Raw genomic sequence first — 23,888 nt, forward strand, 5'->3', positions numbered from 1 at the left:
TCAGTACATAGTCGTTTGCCAATGTCCGCTCTAGTTTCAAAAATTGCCGAAGTGCCGCCGAATGTGAATTTCCAAGTGGAGGGGCATCAGATCGAATGGTATCTGTACTATATATTGACCATTCGGATGTCGCGCAACCGTACTTGCGAAAATCTCTTCACATTCGTCCACCTCCGCCTTAATGTTATCAGGAGGCTCCTCTACTTCCCAAAATTTTCTTAGAAGTTCATCGGTGGTGGAATCATCGGAAACGTCAATGAGTGATGAGAAAAGGGTTGACTTCGACTCGATCGATGCTACTGGCCCTAGCACTACCCATCCCAGACGGGTGTGTAATGCACATGGTTCGTTATGAGAACCGACGACAACATCGTTTAATACGAGAGCAGGCCAAATATCTGCGCCAATCAGTAATTCTACGGGACCTGGTATATCGAATTCCGGATCAGCTAAACAAAGATCCCTTAAGTGATGACTGGTCCGGATGTCTATATTAGTAGAAGGAGTCATAGACGTGATTGAATCAATGATGAACGCATCAAAGCTGATCTGGAACTTCTCGTCCACATGAGACTGCATACTAACTCTGACAACACCTTTGGTACGAGTTGAAAGGCTTTGATCAATACCCTCGATTTGCAACTCGCAGGGACTTCTAGGAAGATTCAAAACAGTTACTAATGATTCACAAACGAAGCTCACCTGGGAACCGATATCGCAAAGTGCTCGACATTCCTTTAAATAACCCTTACAGTCAGCAAGAAGCACGTTTGCCGTTGCTAAGAGAATAGTTCGGTCACTCTGTAAGAGAAATGACTGGACGTCGCTGCTTGGTCATTGTTGTCGAGGAAGTACCTTGGGAGCCACTATTGGTGCTGTAGCCGACGCTCCAGGATTAAATCTGGAGGAAGTACCTTCAACGCTCCTCTGCTGGGGCCTTCTACATAGAAGAGTATTGTGTTTCTGTTGGCAGTTGAGACATAAACCAGATGGACAGTCGCGATTACGATGGCCGGCCTTGAGGCAATTGAAACATAATGATGCCTGCTTCACCAAGTCCCAGCGTCCGTCAAGTTGAAGGTTACGAAACGTTTGACATTTCGTAATGCAATGAAACTCATTACAAGATGGACAATTCGTTGCCTTGTCAGATGCTACCAACGGATTAAGAATTTTTCCGGAGTTCATAGTCAGATGCGCCTTCACGACACGACTGGATGTGCGTCCGCTTGAAATATGTGGAACAATTGGCGACGATGTCGGCAGGTTTGCTGCACGCCGTTCCACGAACATGATCACTTCTTCCATTTTCGGAATTTCATTGGATTTTAGGCTCATTCCCCACTCGGTTCGAGTAACAATCGGTAGTTTCGGTAGTAGCAGTGGTACGGCTATAGCATCCCACTGTTTTACTGGCACATTCATCAATTCAAGCGCTCTGAAGGAATTACGTACACTATCCACAAAATTAAGTAGCGTAGCTCGAGATTCTGATGGGTGAGTTGGTAAGTCTAGAAGATGCTGAACATGATGTTCCGAAAGAGTACGGGGGTTGTCGTAACGTTGTTTCAGTTCAGCCCAGACTTCTTCATAACCACCTGTGTACAAACCACCGACTAAAGGAACATTTTCCGCCTTCACATATTGTCTCAATTTTCCCAGTTTATAGGTGGGCTGCAAGTCACTTCTGTTGTGAACCAGCGTCTCAAACATATCCTTAAACGCTAATGGACATATCCTTAAATCGGAATGGAGACGGGATCCAAACGCATGTCTGGTGCATGGCTGCATTCTTGGATGGGAAGTTCGCTAAACGCTGACATTTTGCGTTTTAGTTTGATGCAAATGTTGTTAAAAATCTCCTCCGTTGAAGCGAGCAAATCATCATGCTCTGACATCTCGCCTCCATGTGCGCTGGACACGAGGGCAAAATGGTTGTCCATAAAACGAGAGAAGTGTTGTCTGGCACTACTCAAGAGCTGTTCACTTTCAACACAGTCTGGATGGTAGTTCTCCGCTTGAACTTGCGTCCAGATGCGCAAAATAGATGTGCGCGCTAATGTACGCAAGTTTAATGCTGACATGTTATAAGCAATTTAAACAATATACACACGACCTCACAGGAGGCACCAAAAATGTTTAGGATTGCACTAAACACTCAAATTAAACGCGTAAGACGTATATGTCTATCCGAAATAAAACCACGATTCACTTTCAATATAAATTTATTTTCTGTATTTGGTACTCTCCAAGTACCATCTAATGCATTTGACAACTAACTATTCTATGCTTAACCCAAGCTTATATAGAAAAATAACATGTAAGCGAACTGGCGAAAATAAGAATGTTGTTATTGCATACGGAACAATGGTCTGACCAAAGAACAGTATAATCGGATGATGTGCCAAGCTAAAACGCATCACCTGATAATCGTGCGTCTAGTTGTTGTTGTATACTGCACAATGGTCTGACCCAAACAACGGTAGAAATGCTAAAACGAAAATGAGTCAGCTGATCATGATGATGCCAGATTGGGCAGTGTGTACCTTAATAATGGTGATGCCAAATTGCACAGTATAAATCATATATTAAGGTTAGTGAACTTATTATTAATCGTTAACACACACTAAATACTTTTTTGTAAACTAACACAACTTGCTTCATCCAAAATGCTAAGTATATCTCAGCAAATAATAGTTCCTCAGTTGCCAAATTTGTATACTTATCTTTTAAAGGTAGGAGCTGACCAAAAATCATAATGAGAAATCATTTGAAATGAGTGCAGTAAAATGCTAGATTTAAACGGCAACTATTAAGTTTTTTTTTGTGCAGTCTTACCACTGTCTGGGATTGCCATTCTTCACTTATCTTAGGCTTAAAAAAATCGATTTTTCTGAGGATTTTTTAGGGAGGGAAAGAAATAATTGATGAAAGTGAAATTTCTAGGGTTTATATTTATATATTCAAACATCATCCGCATTTTTTGGATACAAAATCTTTTATATTCTTTCGTATGTGCATTTTCCAGACGGCGGACAGGATGCAGGTCGCAATTTCTATCTGAAACAAAAAATGCAAAGAGGTTCATATTTGTTAATAACTTAGCTTCTAGTTAAACTAAGAAAATTCCAAAAAAAGATAAAATTCTACAATTATTTGAAAATTGAAAAAAGTGACTTTGACCCAAAAATTTTTTAGTTTATATTGTTTAAAAATATGTTCCAACTTTAATTTTCTTTAGTCTAAATAGAAGATAATTTAATGCTAAAGATAATAAACTTTACCCCAATTCCATACGACATTTAGTTTTTTACTATCCTGCCCGCCAATTAAGAAAAATCGTAAAAATAAAAACTGAGAAATCGTGCTTTCGCTTTCTGCCAGAGCGCTGATTTACCTGCTAGACGCTCGGCCACTATTTCCCCCCTCTAGCTTCGACAATATTTCAAAATCCCATATATAACTTTGGGGACATATTCTTAGATAATTTTTGAAGGGATTTAAGCAAAAAAAATGTTTTTTTGAAGCTTCTAAAGCAGACTACCCTTTTAAGTGAGAGTGTATTCCTGAAAGTAAAAATTAATTCTTTGGATTATAACTGGATCAATAATAGGGCTGGATTGTTATTGGCTAAAAAGGCAGAAGTTAACAAAATTAATTAACACTTAACAGTTGTCCTTAAATTAATTAAATGGTCCGGCTGATGCGCTCAACGTGATCCAGCATCAACTACCAATGGACATTTTTATTCAAAACAAAGCAGCTATTGCGGCGATAAGAATAAAAGAATTGGGAGGTTGGAATCAGCAGAACTATGGACATAGTGTAATCCTAAACAAGCTCACCATTAATAAATCAGAGTACATTCTCCCAAAGCTGGACTTCAATAGACACTTCCAGGGGAGGATACCATCAAGACGAGGGGTATTCTCCGCTGATCTTGGCATATCTCTCTCTATACGTCTACCGAACTCGGCTAGCATCTTCCAAGCAGAAGTACTAGGCATCGAAAAAGTCTGCGAAGCTCTATTAGAAAACCGCGGGAATATAAATAAAGCAACTATATTTACGGATAGCCAGGCGGCACTCCTGGCCTTGTCATCACCCATGACAAATTCCAGCATAGTTCACAACTGCAAGAGAGCACTAAGCTCAATAAAAGACAAGCTCCAACTAAACTTGATCTGGGTTCCCGGCCACAGGAATATTTTCGGTAACGAAAAAGCAGACGAGTTGGCAAAGGCAGGAACTTTCCTCAACGAATCCGAGGCGGAGTTAATACCAAGCCCGTAAGGATCGATCAAAGGAGAGATCAATTTCAACAAGTCGCAAATAACAGGTGGAAAAACATTACTAAACAATTATGGCCAACATATGACAGAAAAAGAACCAACGACTTATTAAATAGCTCAAGGAAAGGTATTTACAGAGTAACAGCTACCACAACAGGGCACTGGCCATTTGGGGAACACGCATCCAAAATGGGTATGCCCTACAACGAAATCTGCCGTGGCTGCGGAGTAGCAGGGAACAAGGAAACAATCTTCCACTTTCTCTGCGAATGCCCAGCTCTAGCACAGATCCGACACAAAACACTTGGAATCCATCAAACACCAAACCTTGAATGGATTTCCACTAAAAGCATATCGGACATAAGTAGTTTCACCGAAACCTCAAAATGGTTTGAGAGAGAAGGTGAAACGTAATAGAAGATACAGGAGGTTCTAAAAACAGTGTATCAAAATGGCACATCAAGTGCTAATTGAGCCCGATAGGTCTGCACTCCTACCTACCTACCTAACAGTTGTCCTTAGGCAAATGGATGTATTTGATGAAAATGAAAACGAACATTATCTAGGCATACACCGCAATCAATAGTGCAACGGGCCACGTTTCTAATCAAAAAGATTCCAGGAAATATTATTGTAGCAACCATTTTGACCTCTTTCCACTTGCAAATATAAATGAATTTGATAATTTTTGTAATTAAAAAAGTATAAATACTATTGTTAAAAAATAGAATGATCTGCTCTCTTTTGTCACAAGTATTATCAATTAACTTTGAAAATCAATAATTTCTTACAAGTTTTTTTTTTCAATATTGCTTTATTTACTGGATCTGCTTTGTAAAGTCTAACAATAAGTATTCTAATCTTAAACGTTGCTCTCTAGTAGGCTGGTAGATTTTAACATGTTTGTTGCACGAATTTCCCAAGGCATTAGCCAATGGGTTTGGATGTTCGCAAAGTTTAGAAATATATCTCATTCTGCTGTCCTCTATCTCCTTCTTTACCATAGGAATATTAAGATCTTTGTGAATGTTTCCATTTCCATGTATTATACGAGTATCAATGTTGGTTGTCCAGATCGTACCCCACAGTAGAATACCATACATAACTGTCGACCATTACTCGTTGTTTGCAAATAAGTGTCTCTCCCTGACTCTTTACGAAAAGACTCAGAGGGCAACGGTTTATGGGTTCTTGAATGAGCTCGCTCGCGCTCAGAGCGAAACCGTTTTTTTCTATTCTGCTTTGTTCTGGTTATTCCAAGACCGTTTTGTCGTGTTCAGTGAAGCAAAAAGTCTTTTGCGTATGTATTGGTATACATTTACGCGCATAGGCAAGCAAATCGTTCAACGTCTGTTTTGCAGACGAAATATATTAATTGCGATCGTGAATTGAGTATGTGAAGTTGTGAAACATTTGTTGTGTAAAATGGGTAGAGACATGAATAAAAATGTGCACCAATTTTTTAAATTTAATTTGGAAGAGAACAAGCCAATTTATAATGTTGGCGGTATTAAATTGTCCGGCAATCATTCAACAAACTTAAGGCGGCATTTAACAATGAAACATATGGACATTTTCAATGAGTGGAACAATTCTGGATATTCAAAATTAACTCAATGTGAAGAAAAACGAAGAATATCGTATCAAACGAGCGAAAAAGCAATTGTTTCTTCTTTGATTAAAATGGTAACCACGGACGGAAAACCATTTATATTTCTAGACAGTGAAGGGTTCAAAGAAATAATGGATCCAATATATGTTGCACTTGGCATGAACTCTGTAACGTCTCGAAATGTTATGAATTTTGTGTCAGTCAAAGAGCAGTTTGTCAAAGAAAACATAAGGGCCCTTGCGAAGGGAAAACTGGTGTCGCTGAAAATCGATGTTGCCACCAGAATGGATAAAGCCATTCTAGGAATAAATTTGCAAATGATCGACGCAAGCCTGGCTAAAACCGAAATTATTGTAAAGACTTTGGGAATGATTGAGCTCGAGGAATCTCACACTGGAATATAACGGGTGATTTTTTTGAGGTTAGGATTTTCATGCATTAGTATTTGACAGATCACGTGGGATTTCAGACATGGTGTCAAAGAGAAAGATGCTCAGTATGCTTTGACATTTCATCATGAATAGACTTACTAACGAGCAACGCTTGCAAATCATTGAATTTTATTACCAAAATCAATGTTCGGTTCGAAATGTGTTTATCGACAAATTTTGTTCAGCGATGAGGCTCATTTCTGGTTGAATGGCTACGTAAATAAGCAAAATTGCCGCATTTGGGGTGAAGAGCAACCAGAAGCCGTTCAAGAACTGCCCATGCATCCCGAAAAATGCACTGTTTGGTGTGGTTTGTACGCTGGTGGAATCATTGGACCGTATTTTTTCAAAGATGCTGTTGGACGCAACGTTACGGTGAATGGCGATCGCTATCGTTCGATGCTAACAAACTTTTTGTTGCCAAAAATGGAAGAACTGAACTTGGTTGACATGTGGTTTCAACAAGATGGCGCTACATGCCACACAGCTCGCGATTCTATGGCCATTTTGAGGGAAAACTTCGGACAACAATTCATCTCAAGAAATGGACCCGTAAGTTGGCCACCAAGATCATGCGATTTAACGCCTTTAGACTATTTTTTGTGGGGCTACGTCAAGTCTAAAGTCTACAGAAATAAGCCAGCAACTATTCCAGCTTTGGAAGACAACATTTCCGAAGAAATTCGGGCTATTCCGGCCGAAATGCTCGAAAAAGTTGCCCAAAATTGGACTTTCCGAATGGACCACCTAAGACGCAGCCGCGGTCAACATTTAAATGAAATTATCTTCAAAAAGTAAATGTCATGAACCAATCTAACGTTTCAAATAAAGAACCGATGAGATTTTGCAAATTTTATGCGTTTTTTTTTTTTAAAAAGTTATCAAGCTCTTAAAAAATCACCCTTTATATGAAGAACAAAATTCTAGAAATCTTAGATGATTATGGAATATCACTAGATCAAATCTACAGGTAAAAATTGAACTACATACAATTTTTAAAATATGTGATTTTTTTTTTTTTTAATTTTCATATTCATGCACACAGCATTACGTCTGATAATGGGCGAAACATGATAAAAGCCGTCCAAGTGTTAAATGATGCGACAAAGGAATTCCTTTTTGAAGAAGACATAGAAAGTGAGAATCTTCTGAATGAATTGGATTCTGTTGAACTTGCTAATATACACCTTGTGAGATGTGCAGCACATACTCTGCAACTGTGCGTATTCGATGTGGACCAAACAAAGGAGATCGCCGATAAAATAAGTGCCTGTTGCACATTATGCAAGTCGCTGCGCACAGAAACATATAGGTAAGTAATGATAAGTTATATGTATAAATATATATTTATATATATATATATAGGCATACTATTTATAAAATCTATGCAGGCGTGTCTTAATTGAGAATAAAAAAAACATACCATCGCTCGACGTGGCTACAAGGTGCAATTCAACCTATTTAATGCTAAAATTATTGGACTTAAAGGATTTCCTGGCAACGCAGTCTTATATTTGTGTAGATGCCGATTGGGATTGGATCGAGACGTACATTGACGCTTTCAGTGATACATACCAGGCAACCCTAAAGCTGCAAGACAAAGATTTAGTTTATAGTGAGTTCTTCATAGTGTGGATGGAACTAAAATTGAAATGCGAGAATAGCCACAATTTAATTAAAAAAAAAACTATCGGCACAGATAAAATTAAGAGAAAAAAAGAATAATTGTTAGAAAATGATGCATTGTTGACAGCGATTTACATGGATCCTCGGGTAAATTGTATGTTGTCGAACTATCAGAAATCGTTAGCAAAGGTTAATGTAAAAAAAAATAGCTTTTCGTTTATTTGAGTTGAAAGAAGTAAGCTGTATGTCGTAGAATGTTTGAAATTTGGGTCATATTTTGTTTATGTTGTAGTTTTGAGAAACTATGTTAATAATTAAAAAATCTTCGTCAAAAACTAATGCTTGTACTAAACTAAAATCCAAGAAACATATTATACTTATTATCGCTTTATTATTTAAGGCACAAACACGAAATGTTCCAGCGTTCGAAACTCCTGTGCGTGAAGAGATGTTGGCTTCCCCTGTCTCGTCAATTCTTTCAACCGCATCCTCATCTGAAGATAAGTCGCTGTTCTCGGCTTTTTGGGCGATTTGCAGACAGTGTCCGAAAACAAAAAAGATCCTGTTTCAGCAAAACTTGTCAAAATTTATGTCGATATCGAAAACTTCGACGTAACATTTGGTCGCTTGCCATTAAATTCACAAATATTGGAATTTTTTAATGATTTGCAGCTTAAGATTCTGCATATAAGTGCACTAGCGCAGGTTGTGCTGGCTATACCTGCAATGCAAGTGCCCGTCGAACGGGCATTCTCAGCCCTGCACTTTATATTAAGTGAACGAAGAAGTTCGATTACTGCAGAAAATCTAAACGCCTTACTAGTTATAAAGCTTAACACATAATATCTAAAAAATTAAAAAAAAATATATATATATAAAAATTCAAAAAAAATTTAAAAACAACTTTGTCTGAAACTTTTAGCATTTTGTTATATGGAATATGGAATCTAAATGAAACTTGTTAACAAAAATTTTTGAAAATAAAATTAAATTGTTCTATTAAACAAATTATATTATTTCTTTTTACAGTAATAAAAGTAAATGTGAAGGCCGTTTGCGATGAGTTGAGTTTTTCGGTCAATCGGTCTTTAGTTGACTCTCGTTGTGCGACCGTTTCTCGTTCCGCTCTTTACGCACTGCTCATTGAAAGAACGAAATACAAAGAGCTCAACGAAAAGCGCTCAACAGAAAACATAAATGAATACAGAAAGAGTCTCTTGCTCAGAGCGAGAGCGAAAGAGTATGAACTTTTTCGGCTGCGCTCGCAACGAGAGCACAAGAATAAAAACGGTTGACAGTTATTAGCGAGCTATGGTTTTATCATATCACTTTATAACAGGACTTTGTTTTCTAGGCTTACTTTAGAGTTTTTGTTTAAAAGCCAATTAAAATTTGCTGCTCTTAACTTTATGCAAGTTATTTTACTCGCTATATGTTTTCGCCACGTGAGCCTTCAAAACAGGTGAATCCCAAGATAAGTAACTTCCTTCATTCGCTTTGGGTACTAGAACATTGTTTATTCTAACTGTCCGACACGTCTGCTCTTAGCGAGAATGTAACGTGCTTGCATTTATGCTCATTATTTATACGTCAGTTGTCTAGCCATCCTTTCACAAAAGTTAAGTGCTGTTCTAATACATGAAGCATTTGTTAAGGGGTTAGGGGTAGTCAGAGGCACGAAAAAAAATTTCAAAAAAAGAATTTTCAGTATTTTTTTGCTATTAAATCATGTTATTTTACAAAAGTATTAATACGGCATTATTAAGAATGTGTTGACTTGAAGTCACGAAAATTTCAAAAAAAAAAAAAAAACTTTTAATTTTCAAAGTTATAGTTGTTTGTGTTAACCCAGTTCCAAAAAAAAGGTACTTGCGGTGACAACCGTAAGTCCTTGGAGAGTCATTTAAAATCAATCTAACAAAAAAAATTAGTTTTATAAATAGATAATCCTGGGCCTGGACGAAGGATTTTGTTTTTTTTTTCAAAAATTAACAAAATGGCGGCCTCAGGAATTTTTTTTCTAATTTTTTGTGATAAAATCAATCATTAAAATCTACTGAGCGGTTTTTGAGTTACAGTTGTCACCAGTTCAAAAAACATAGTTTTGAGAAAAACGCGTTTAAAGTTTGCCTTTTTGCTTTGAAGTGCCCGAGCTCTCTTTGAATAATTATCGGATCAACGTGAAATATTCAGAGAATATTTTTAAGATAGTACACTTAACGAAAATGCAAAAAAAAAAAAAAGAAATTAATTTTTTAAAAATTCGAACTACCCCTAACTCCTTAAGGCTTACTATAGCTGTGTCATCCGCGAAAGTAGATGTCAATATGTTAATAGATAATGCTGTATATATTACATACAGATTTCGGATTTCGGATTCTACTGGAGCTTAAAAGACTTTTGCGCTTTCCAAAGGGTTTTGCTTACCATTATTTTGGCACAGTTTCTTTATATAATTTTTAGTGTTGTGTTCTTCGTCGTTTTTTTAACTTACATACAGCTGATTTCAGTTGAAGCAGTATTGAAGGGGACTGACATAACTGCCATTCACGTCGAGCTCGCCTTCTCTCATTTATAAGTTTTTCTATTTCGATATTAGTGATCTTTGTAAAACCAACTAGTTTATTGTTTCTTTTTGGTGTTGCCAATACCATTGCATTAGTTACTACATCATTAAATTCTAATATACTTTCATCAATGTATCTTCCTGTATTTATTTTGCAATCAATATTGATGTGGCTGCTGATATATTTTCTATACTTCAATCAGGTAGTTTTATGAAATGTTAGAGAAGCTTTTGTCACAAATATCGTATAACTTTATTAGTACAGGAGAATGATCAGATGGCAAATCTGTATATGTATCAGCTGCTATTAGCGATCTTTCAATATTTTTTACTATTGTCTGGTATTTTTTTCACTGGACCAGTATATCGGCTTACCAGGAATGGCCTCTGCGAATGGTAGGCACCTTGTCGTGGTGCAGGGGCTTAAACCGCAGCACAGCACGGCATCTCCCATCCACCAGGAATAATGCTGCTTAGCATCTCCCCTGGGGGATGGCAGAGGCCGCATGTGCGCGGCGACCAAGAGCTACCACCTCCTAATCCAGGGTGTTATGCGACCCGTGCCCATTGGATGATTTGCAGCCAGGAGGTAAATTCGGCTGTATTCGTACGGAGCCTTCCCAACACCGGGCCGCCTTGGGAAGTGACGGTGGCCTTACTGCATCAAGGGGCTCTGGCGCAGCGGACTTTTAGATTCCCCTTTCGAAGACTAGACCGGGAGGCCCACAACACGGTCCAAACGGTCGTAAGAACAAGGTGGAACAACAACAAAACAACAAACAAACAACGGCAACAACAACGACAACCGAAACAACAACAACAACAATCGGAGCAGCGGACAGAAGCAGCAGCAGCAGTAGTACCGCAAGCAAGAGTGGCCCAGGAGCTAGAAGAAAGTTTAGCTTCCTGGATGCCCTGTCGCCTGAAGAGCGAGCACTCTTCGAGGAGCACGCACGCTACGACGACGATGTGCCCTCCTGCAGCGGTACACAGCGTAGTGAGTCAATAGAGACCACGGTAAATCGCGCAAATGCTGCCCCCGCAGCCCCCTCGAGCAGGATCGACTGCAGAGAGGAGGGTGGTTTCACGAAAGTGGAATCAAGGAGCGGAGCCACTCTTAAGTGGTACCTAAGATTCCTGGAGGACGGCATGACACCAGAGTCAGCTGAAAAGCGGGCTCTGAGTAGGAGCAGTGGGAATAATGCCTCTCCCAATAATGCACAGCGCACAGGTGCCAACGGTGGATCGGCGGCAACCAGACGCAGAAATCGAAGGCGTCGCCGAGCTCACGCTGCCTCGCTAGAGGGACGGAGCGAAGCAAGCCCGGCGCCCCAAGAGGCACCTAGAATGGAGAAGAGGAAGAGTGGTCAAATAACACCTCAGGAGCCACCTAGACCAAAGAGGGTAAGAGAGGACAAACCACAGGAGGCCAGTGGAAAGCGCTCCAACCCCAACCAGCAGCCAACGGCAAGCCGCAAATACGCAGAGGCTGTGAGCAGCATTCGGATGGCTGTGTTGCCCCGCAACTACCCGGCGGAGGCCCTGGGATCCGAACAACTGACGGCTCTCCAGGACTGCATTGTGGATGCCCTGTCTGTCGGCGAAGGCTTCACCGGAGTCTTTACCGGCATACTTTTCAAGGGCGGCATGCTGCTGGTTGACTGCCAAAATGAAAAGTCAGCCACCTGGCTACAAGGGATCACACCAAGGCTAAGAGGTTGGAAGGGTCCGGCCCTGTGTGTAAGAAGGGGTGAAGAGATTCCACAGCTACACAGCATGGTGGCGTTCTTCCCTAGAAGCGCAGACAAAGGCTACGACATCGCGCTCAATCTGGTAAGGAACCAGAATGAAGGTTTAAGTACCTCGGCGTGGAAAGTCGTATCAAGCAAAGTTGAGGGTTCTGGGTGGAACCTCAACATAACGATGGACGATGAGTCCTATAAGTACATTCGGCAGAAGGGATTCAGGTTGAATTTCCACTTCGGCAAGATTGTTGTGAGGCCATGGAGGCCCAAGATTACGTCATCAAGCCAGGGAGCTACGACGAAGCACCGGCTCCACCCGTAACCCGCCCAGCAGCTCATGAGGCAACTGCGGCTGTGGTTTCGGGAGGGCAAACTGAGTCCCCCAACGAACCCATCCCGGCTGGGCAGGTTGAGACCACCGCCGCGGTTGTTGACAGTAGCAACGAGCCCCCCAACGAGCAAGGAGGCACGCTGCCATCAACCCAGGAGCTTCTGGAGGGGCTGGAGATGCAGGTCGAGGAAGACATCGTGGACGAAGACCTGCCTCTTACAGAACCCATCCTATAAGCTCTAGAACCGGCATGGAAGTGGCTCAGGTGAACCTGCATCACGCATCGGCGGCCTCGGCGGTCATCGTGAAGAGGTTTATCTCAGATAACCTGAGCATCCTTCTAATCCAGGAACCCTGGGTTTTCAGAGGAGAGGTAAGAGGCCTCAACACGAGAAATAGCAAGGTAATCTGGGATCTCTCCAGCGAGAGACCCCGTTCCTGTGTAGTCGTTAGAGCCGATATAGACTTTTTCTGTATTTCAGAGTTTCTAACGCAAGACCTGGTGGCGGTGCAGGTGAAGGACAAGGAAGGGTCGGACTTCGTCCTCGCATCCGCGTACTTTTCGGGAGAGACAGCCACAGCACAACGACCACCAGCAAACAAAGCTGCCCCTGGTGGTCCAGTAAACTCTCATCTCTCAGACTTACGGTGCGCAGGCTATTCAACAAAGCCAAGCGCACAGGCAGCTGGGAGGACTACAGACGGCACCTAACAGTCTACAACAAGGAGATTAGGCTTGCCAAGTCAAACAGTTTCAGGAAGTTCTGTGATAGCGTCTCCTCGACCCCTGAGGCAGCTAGACTGCACAAGGCGTTGTCGAAGGGTAAGACGGACACAGTATTATCCCTAAAAAGACAAGACGGGACTCATACGACAAGTGCGGAGGAGAGGGCAGATACACTCCTACAAACGCACTTCCCGGGGACAGTTCAAGCGGACCTAATTCCAACCTGGGTCACACGTAGGCCGGACCGTTCAGACTGGCTGACTGCAAGGAATTTATTCACTGTGGACTCAGTCAGGTGGGCACTGGCCTCCTTTTCGAAGTATAAGTCACCGGGAGTGGACGGCGTCTTCCCGACCCTCTTGCAGCAGGGTATGGATATCCTCCTTTCACACCTGCTAGGGCTGATGAGAGACAGCCTGGCGTTGTCGTATATCCCTGAACCGTGGAGAACAGCAAAAGTAATTTTCATCCCCAAGATAGGGAAGAGAGACTACTCGCTAGCCAAATCGTTTCGGCCTATAAGTCTCACATCCTTTATGCTGAAAGGGATGGAAAAAGTACTAGACAATCATATTAGATCGGAAGTGCTAAGGAGTACAGAGCGGGTAGATCCACGAACACTGCTCTGTACCAACTCACGTCTGAGCTACGGGATTCGCTGGACAATGGCGAGGTTGCGATCTGCGCCTTCCTTGATATTGAGGGTGATCAAGGCACTCGAGAGAAGGAACGTCAACCCCACGATACGCAGATGGATAGAAGCCCTTCTGTGCACAAGGGTTGCAGAAACATCGGTAGGAAATAGTAAGATACATCTTGGCACCACGAGGGGCTGCCCACAGGGTGGAGTACTGTCCCCTCTGCTATGGAGCCTGATAGTAGACGAACTACTCGAGCTGCTCACCAGCAATGGAATCCGCTGTCAGGGATACGCGCACGACATTGTCATAATGGCGAGAGGCACGCAAGGCGGCAGCGTTCAAGATGTTGGGACCAGAGCCATATATAGCAATAGGACCCCACACTCTTAAGGAGCTGCTTCGCACTGCGGAGAGAGAGAGGAGAGGGAGCGGTACTGGCGGCAGGCAGCAAGTATGCATCACGCCAAGCTGCTTCTAGGAGGATATAACCTCTCCAGGTTCAAAGAATTAATGAACCTCCCCCGTGAGAAATTCCGTCTCCTCGTCGTCGTCTACACAGGGCACTGTAAGCTCAGGAAGCACCTGTCCAACATGGGCATGGTCTCCTGTGCTACCTGCCGGTTCTGCGACTTGGAGCTGGAAACACCAGCACACTTATTCCTGGATTGCTGAGCAATCTGTGGAAAAAGGCTCAAGGCCCTGGATTCCGTATATATCAGCAGGGATCACATCACCTCACTGGCGCCCGGCAAACTACTGGAACTGTTCAGGCTGCTGGGGCCCTGGGAGGTCATGTGATATAGGGGAGGTGCACAATAGACCCTAGGTCGCGGTGCAGAACCTCAAATTTTATTCTATTTCTACCAGGAGATATTTTACCCAGGTTATCAAGTTGATAATAGCGTACTAAAGCTGTCGTTCTTTCGGATTAATAAGGCACCTACTAAAAATCTTTAATCAAGCGTTCCAGAAAAGTTTTTAAATTCATTATACATATGTAATTTTAAAACGAGGTGGACAGTATATAACAGTAAAGTTTATGTCACAACCCCGATTTTTTAGGGATATTGTTGTAGCTTGTAACTGTGCTGTAGTATGAGAATCTAAAGCATAGTGGTTTAACCGATTTCTAACCAACACTGCTGTGCCACCATGGAGTTTTTCATCCGGATGATTTGTAACATAGAGTCTTAGTATATTTATTGAAGTTATGTTTATTTGTTACATGAGTTTCTGATATAAGCATTAAATCTATATTCTTTCGGACAGAAATCTAATAATCACTAATTTATGTTGGTTAACACCGTTAGCATTCCATATGCAGATATTTAGTACGCTCATTTCTTACTTAATAAATTTTACAGCATCTGATTTTATGATTTTATTAAATTTTGAGTCATGTTTTGCATGGTAGACATAAAATCACACATCAACTGTGTCATACACAGTGTAAGATTTAAAATTATAGTTTCAATATCTCCATTTGGAGGATTTTGCGGCAGTTGCATTTGTACAATGTTGCCTTTATACAGCTTCCTTGCATAGTAGTATTACTAAAAGTGATAGGATTTGAACTGTTATCTGAGGTTGCTATAATTTCATTACAGAGTGTTTGTATCATTTGGTGACGACGTGCTTGGACTTCGATTTCAAATATTTCATATAGAGGATAACCTCTGTAGTTAGCAGTGTGATTTCCTCCATAACTTCTGCATTTTTATTTAAATCGTATTTCCTAAGAGTGCATTTAGAAGTGGGATGTGAATCACCACATACCACACAAACACTGCGAAGAGTGCAATATGATTTGGTAGGCCCATTTTCTTGGCAGGTAGTACATTGTATCGGAACCTTTCTTTTATATGATTCTTCAACAGTTACTCTGCCATGCAACAAATATTTCAGATTATTTATAGGATGTGTTTCATTTTTTTATTTAAGTTGATTAGAGTTCAGCAAACATTCAATTTTAAACATTGGCTGTGGTACTTTGTTTCTATTAAATATATTTACAACTGTTTTAATACCAAAACCGTATTCTTTCAATACTTCTTTAACTTCACTAGAGTCTACATCGGACTATATGTATATCCTTAACTACAACAACTATCAACAATTTCCATAAAACTTTTTTCAGTGTAGGACTGAATTTTTGTTTCATCTACAAGGTCTGTCGCAAAAGAAACAGAACTTTTTAAATATAACTGTTTCTGGTGGCGCCACATATTGATGGGTATATGAAATAAAAAGTTTGATATCTTGTTGACATTTCGTAAAAATTTTAAGACAATTGGTTAACTACAATCGATGTTATCGATGAAAAAGTGACAGCAGCTTTTGGTCATCGGTCGTAAAATGCATTTTGAACAAAGAGCAAGTATTAAATTTTGTTTTAAACTTGGGAAAACGTTTACTGAAACCTTTCAAGTGATGAAAAAAGTTTATGGTGATCAGTGCCTATCCCGTAGTAATGTGCATGAGTGGTTTAAGTGATTTCAAGAAGGTCATGAGGACGAGAGCCATCACCGAAAAAAAGAGATAAAAACAAGAAAATTAATTTGAAATTTTGAAAATAAATAAATCACTATACGAAAAGTTTTTAAAGTGTGTTTTCTTACATTTTTGTAACTCTACGCGACTTTTTTCTCGCTCAACCCAAAGACTAAATATATCTTACCCAAAAATGGAAATGGACGATTTCAAAATTACAATGTGCATGAGTGGTTTAACACGTTCGCGGACGTGAATGCTATAGCATTCATTTTCATACTGATGCAAAATGACGTGAATGCTATAGCATTCAAACTTTAAAGCCAATTTTTATTCATTTAATTTTATACAATCTTAAGTTTTTGCAATTAATACACATTTCAAAATAATGACCAATTGATTCAGTAGATACTTTCATATTATTTTATCTTTTCTCAATGTATTTACAAATTCATTCACGTCATTCTGGTTGAAAAATATTATCTATATCGTCGTGGATGCTATAGCATTCATTGTATATAACGGTTAAAATACGATGTTCTGACTACTCTTATAATATATGTCTAATTAGATTTCGGATATTACAACTAGTTTCAAAAATAATTGCCTGTATATTTTTGCAGCTCCCTAAAATTTTTTGCGTCCGCGAACGTGTTAAGTGATTTCAAGAAGGTCATGAGGACGAGAGCCATCACCGAAAAAAAGAGATAAAAACAAGAAAATTAATTTGAAATTTTGAAAATAAATAAATCACTATACGAAAAGTTTTTAAAGTGTGTTTTCTTACATTTTTGTAACTCTACGCGACTTATTTTTCTCGCTCAACCCAAAGACTAAATATATCTTACCCAAAAATGGAAATGGAAGATTTCAAAATTACAACGGATTTAATTGAATTCGTGGAAGACCATCTTCAGAAGCAAAGTGAAGATGAATCGATCTATACCCTAGAAATTGAAAGGATCGAACTAAATTCGCTCTATGAAAAAGCAAAGCGCTCATACGATGCGTTCAGAAGAATTTCTCGCGAAAGTCATGAAACCATCGATTTCTTTAAAGTGAAAGAAAAATACCAAAAAAGTTATCAAATGTACCTCTCTTGCTTAGCTTCCATCAACGAAGATGTAAATACGCTTAAACCCAACCCATTAAGGAAAGGACTTCAGAAGGCACGATGATGGCTTCCGCTCCTCCAGTTCACCTTCCACCATGCGACACCGACATCTTTTACGGAGATTATACAACTTGGCCCACCTTTCGGGATTTGTTTACAGCCCTGTATATCCGTAACCCAAGGATTGGTAATGTTGAACGACTCTTTTACCTTACTCAAAAGACACAAGGAGAAGCAAGAGAGGTTATTCAAAACACACCCCTAACAATGATGGTTTCATACTTGCCTGGAAAAATTTAATCGACCTATACGAAAATAAGAGGTTGCAGGTAAACACACAATTAAAGACCCTTTTTAACCTACTCCAAGTAACTCAAGTAACAGGTTGTGCTATAAAATGCTTACAACCTTCGGTTAATAACGTTTTAACCAATTTAAATAATCTTGAGATTGACACAAACAGCTGGGATCCGATATTGATATATCTTTGCAGTTCAAAACTACCTAAACAAACTCTTGAAACTTTTGAATATACCCTAGCAGATAATTCAGATATATCGACGTGGTTAAATTTCGACTGCTTTTAACCCACAAATACAAAACTCTCGAATCTGTTGGAAATTTCAAAGCTGAAGTAGCAAAATTACCCCCATTCCACACCGGTACAGTTAAAAGGACAGATGAAAAGAAATATAACACTTTTCATGCAAACGTGGCTGAAACGCCAATTGCTAGACCCTCTAAAACTCAAAGAAATAGTAATTTCAACTTTAGTCAACATAATATAGAAACAGAAAGCTGTAAGCTCTGCAAAAGGCAGCACCCTATTCGAGAATGTCCCAAATTTCTCGCAATGAATGTAGAGACACGAACCTCCACAATCAAAAATAATGGTTATTGCTATAACTGCTTGGCCATATCACATAGTTACAAAAAACTGTGGGAGTAAATTCTCGTGGTTAGTGTCACAAAAAACACAATACTCTAATACACAGAGAATTCAGCCTTCGACCTGAATCAACTTCGGAAATACCAAATGTCATTAGTTCGAACCCGAAAACGCTTCAAGTACCGCATTACCCACCCAAAGCACAAATACAAATCGGCAAGCCTACACTACAACTATACAGTCCACTAAATCAACAACCCAAGATCCACCCAGCCCAAGTACAAAGCAAATATTACTCGGTACTACAATGGTTCAAGTAGAACATAATGGCCAGCGATATTCCACGACACCTCTTATTTATTCAGGATTTGAAGCCACATTTATATCTCGAAGACTTCAAAGAAGTTTGGATATACCCACCCACTCTGTATCAGCCCAAGTAACCGGACTAAACAATACAGTTTCAGCAACACCAACGAGTATTTGTGAAATCACGCTTTGCTCACCCTTAAACACAAATTATAAGCTACCAGCGCAGGGATTTATACTAAATAGCCTAACTGAAAATTTACCCTCATACCTCATAGATCCAAATCAGTGTCTTAAAAATCTTGGATTCAATTTAGCAGACACCCAATTCAAAGCCAGACCCGTGGATATACTAATCGGTAGTGATATCTAACCAAGTATTTTACACAATGGAGTAAAGAGAAACATACTAGGTTCACTCTTAGCTCAAGAGACAGAATTCGGATGGATATTGTCCGGACCCATAACCCAACCCTCCCAATCCCAAATTTGTGAGGAAATTTTCCAAAAAAAAACGACCCGTCATAATTCAGATGGGCGCTATATAGTAACCCTACCCTTCAAAGAACCCGACAATATTGATATCGGATACTCTAGGCACACAGCGTTGACCCAATTCCTCAGAAATGAACGAGCTTTACTTAAAAACCCCGAAGTGAAGGCAGAATATGACCAAGCAATGATGGAATATTTGGAACTCGGACAAATGAAGAACATAGAATATTATATACCACACCACGAAGTCATTAAACCCGACCGTATAACCACGAAATTGCGTGTGGTATTTAATGCATCTTACTCCATGTCAAATCACAAAAGCTTAAACGTCTTACATATCGGGCTTACGTTACAGAAAGACCTTGTTATTCTGATCACAAATTGATGATTCTTCCAATTCGTTTTTAAAGCGGATATTCAAAAAATGTACCGGCAAATAGTCGTAGACCCTAATCATACTCGGTTCCAATGGATACTATTTAGGAAGTCCCCGGAAGACACAATAGAAGACTTCGAATTGCAAGCAGTCACGTTCGGCATAAATTGTGCACCGTATCTAGCGATCCGCAACCTCATGAAGCTAGCCGATGATGTAGAAGAAACCCACCCATTAGCAGCCAAAATACTTCGACAGGAAATGTATGTAGACGATGTCTTAGCTGGAACTCATGACCTAACCACGGCAAAGTCAGCACGCGATGAACTCATTTCTGCTCTGAAGTCCCCAAGATTCGCTCTGTGAAAAAGGATCTCCAATGACCCACACACTCTGAAAGGACTTCCACAGGATCATATTTTTGAACCGAGAACACCAAAACCCTGGGCATTCGATGGAATTACAAAAAGGATTAATTTTTCTTCCTCGTCAACCCAATGGAGAAAAAATCCGCCACACCAAACGTGAAGTTTTATCAGCCATAGCAAAATTGTTTGACCCAGCCGCCCAATAATAATCACCCGTGCGCATACGCAGGTACCTTTAACCTACACGTTGAACGACCAAAGACTCACGGAAGTTGAAGACATCAGAGACCTGGGTATAACTATTGACAGGAGACTAAATTTCAAGAAACACATCGATAGAATTACTTCGCAGGCATACAAAGTATTAGGGTTGATTAATCGGATGTGTAGGGAATTTGAGAACAATTGCTCGTTAACCTGCCTATTCTCAGCATTAGTGCAACCTATTCTAGAATATGGAACAGTGATTTGGTCCCCATTCACAGACTCAATGATCAACAGAGTAGAGAGAATCCAGCACAAGTTCTGCAAAGCGCTGCTATTTCATAACAGACACAGAAACGATATCAATTCAACAGAAGACGTCCGAAAAATCCTGAAAATAAATGACCTGAAATCTCGAAGGCAGGTAGCAGACCTCATCTTCTTATTCAAAATCCTCAATGGATTAATTGATGCCCCAGAAATCCTCGCAGACCTTGAAATCAAATAAGCTTAACCTGAGACAGATGAGGATCCTGAAAACTTGCAGATCGAATAAAAACTACGTAATCAATGGCCCAAAGGAAAGAATCTGTAGATTGGTAAACTCTCTGCACGGTGACATCGACTTCTTCAGCGGATCTCTACAGAACCTCAAAAGGATCGTTAAAAACGCTTTATTAAAATACTAGCATACGAACTAGGTTACGTGTTTAATTTCTAATTTTATATGTTTAAGCCTGTTGTCTTATTTATAATTATAATTGTTATTAGATGTATAGTGCCGATTGGCGTTTAATAAATGAAATGAAATGAAAAATAATAATGCAACAAATATGGCTAGATAAAACTGACTGTGATGAAAGCCTGAAGCCCCTCACCCTTCATCGATGGAACAGCTTCGTAGAGGATTATGAAAACATAAACAAAATTGAAATACCCAGATGGACCCATTTTAACCCAACAGCCACCATCGAATTCCACGGTTTCTCTGATGCTTCACAAAAATCATATGCTGCGACACTTTACATAAGGGACATAAAATATGGAAAACGCTCTTAGTGTCAAAAACAAGAGTTGCTCCCATTAAAACCGTATCCATACTCAGAATGGAACTCTGAGGAGCGGTTCTACTAGCTAACCTTGTTAACTCTACCCTACCCAATATAAAAATTATTATTGGACTGACTCAACCATAGTTCTCGCTTGGTTAAACAAACCACCATGTTCATGGACCACTTTCGTTTCTCATCGAGTAGCTGCAATCACGGAGAATGTGGGAGTCTATAATTGGAACCACGAGGAAAGCCAAGACAATCCCGCAGACTTGGCAAGCCGAGGATGTACACCCACCGATATATTGAATTGCAACCTCTGGTAGCATGGACCCCAATGGCTACAACATGAAAAGGAGCATTTTTCAGCAACGGAGAAAACATACAACACTAACGTGGAATTCCAACCCGTTAAGACGTTTGCGATAACCACCCAAGAGGATATACTCGAAAGGTTTTCGTCACTCCCCAGAGCTATTCGCGTTATCGCTTACCTGATTACTCAAACCACCAAATAACCCCGGAAGAGTTCAAAACAGCAAGGATAAAGTTAATTGTTCACACCCAAAAAACAAATTTTCGAGAAGAATATGATGCCTTGACCTGTAAAACCCAAATACACAAAAAAAGTTCGTTATTGACTTTAAATCCGTACATTGACCCTAAAGCAATTATGCGTAGTGACGGAAGATTAACCAGTTCCGTAGCACTATCATATAATGAACGTCCCCCTATCTTATTACCCTACCCGTGGTATGTCAAAATTACTAACTCAGTTCACCCATTTAGCAACGTTACACAGCGGAAATCAGGTAGGTCTTCGACTCCTAAGGACAGAATTCTGGATACTCAAAGCAAAGAAGCTGATTAAAACAATAATTCATCAATGCAAAACGTGCATCATACATAACAAAGCTCAACAAACCCAAATAATGACAGCTCTTCCAAATAAAAGAACTATCCTAACACGTCCGTTTGCTGCCACTGGTATCGACTAACCAGACCCCATCACCCACACTGAAGATCCGTTTGAGATGCGATGGTGAATGGCTTAAAGTTCGAGCCATTTTTAACCCTACCCTTAAATTTACGCTACATTCGGCCGAACTCGTCAAAAAATTCAAACTGCCAATTACATACCTCAATACTTATCGTATTTGTAGCACAAAAATTACCTCAAATAATGATACAAAGTTTTGTTTAGAATGTAACGCAATTATCACTCAGAAGTTACCCAAAAAACCTTATGAGCGAGACTTAAGTGACGACGTGCAAATGCACTTTGAACACTTAGTCCTCGCTGACCCTCAATTCTATAGCATCAAAGAGCTAACGTTGGAGATTGAAGCGGATATCTACCTACAAATTATCAGAAGTGGACTATTCAAACCAGACAATGGTACAGTGGAAGCGCAGAATACAGCATTTGGCTGCACCCTTACTGACACCATATAACCCTAAGTACACTTCTGATAATTACTCTAATTAATTTCAAATTTGTCAATCAATATGTTACCCTATTAATACTCAATTATTTCGCAGATTCTGCAAGGTGGCCGGGATGTTTAACCCTTTCAGCCCCTTATAAGCAACTTCTATATATGTTTGAATTCCTTTAAAAAGTCAAATACACAAAAACTTCTTTGAAATACACATCTTATAGATCAACTTCATGATCATGATTAACCCTTTTAGCCCTAAAGTTGCTTATAAGCAACTTCTATGTTTGACATCGTTTAAAAAGTCCTTTGCGGCTGAAATGGTTAATCCAAACAAATACTCCTCTGTATTACTCTCACAAATTACATAAAGTAAGGCGTAAGAGGCATAATGCAGTGGAATATCAACCGCCCCAACTTCACTCAATAGGCGAAAAAGGAGAAACAAAAGGAGAGAATTTTTCCCGTGTGAAGTGAAATTAAATAAAGTGAACAATTATAATACAAAGAGCACGTTACATTGAAATACAATAAATACAATATCAAGTTACAATATAAAGTAATACGGATACAACACAAAGATCCACGCACATTCATACACAAAACGGATTAAAATATTTGTAATTACAAGAACATGTAAGTATATTAATATTGTTATGTAAGTAAACACTGATATTTAACACTAGCTAATACGAAATTAAGCACAATTATCAATATGATAATCAATGAAATATTAAATTCGAAATTTATACCGTTGAAACTAAAACGAACTATTTTTTCATTAAACACAATCGGCCCCTTACATGGACATACCCCGACAGTATGTATTTAATTTTCATAATATAAATAATAATTTAGTTAATGCATTATTTACTTTTTTTTTTTTTTTTTTTTGGGAAAACAACTATTCTCAGAGGTAGTGACCACTTCCCTATATCGATCTCACTACAAACAAACTTCCACTTTGAAAAATATAAGCATCTCCCAAAGTTTATTATTTCACGGGCAAACCGGAATATATTTCAAAGTGAAATTTTAAAAAGTTTACCCACCACTCCAATCGACAACATCAACCGAGCCACATCGGCATTCACAAAACTGATTCGTTCTGCGGCAAATAAGTCGATTCCTCAAACCAAACGCAAGTCGTCAAAAGTTTTTCCGATTTGGTGGAACAA

At 39.7% G+C, this 23,888-nt stretch overlaps 1 protein-coding gene across 6 annotated transcripts in view; it reads right to left on the reverse strand.

The window, feature by feature from the left end:
• LOC105227075 (uncharacterized) overlaps positions 1–23,888 on the reverse strand; it is a 142,309-nt gene that overhangs the window by 80,363 nt on the left and 38,058 nt on the right. Inside the window, exon 2 of one of the 6 annotated variants that reach the window (XM_049460258.1) lies at positions 2,839–3,060. The exons of the other annotated variants lie outside the window; for them this stretch is intronic. The gene's annotated coding sequence lies outside the window, so the exon portion shown is untranslated. The remainder of the gene's footprint in view (positions 1–2,838; positions 3,061–23,888) is intronic. 6 annotated transcript variants of the gene reach the window in all.

This window comes from Bactrocera dorsalis, chromosome 6 (assembly GCF_023373825.1).
Source record: "Bactrocera dorsalis isolate Fly_Bdor chromosome 6, ASM2337382v1, whole genome shotgun sequence".
Lineage (NCBI taxonomy): Eukaryota > Metazoa > Arthropoda > Insecta > Diptera > Tephritidae > Bactrocera > Bactrocera dorsalis.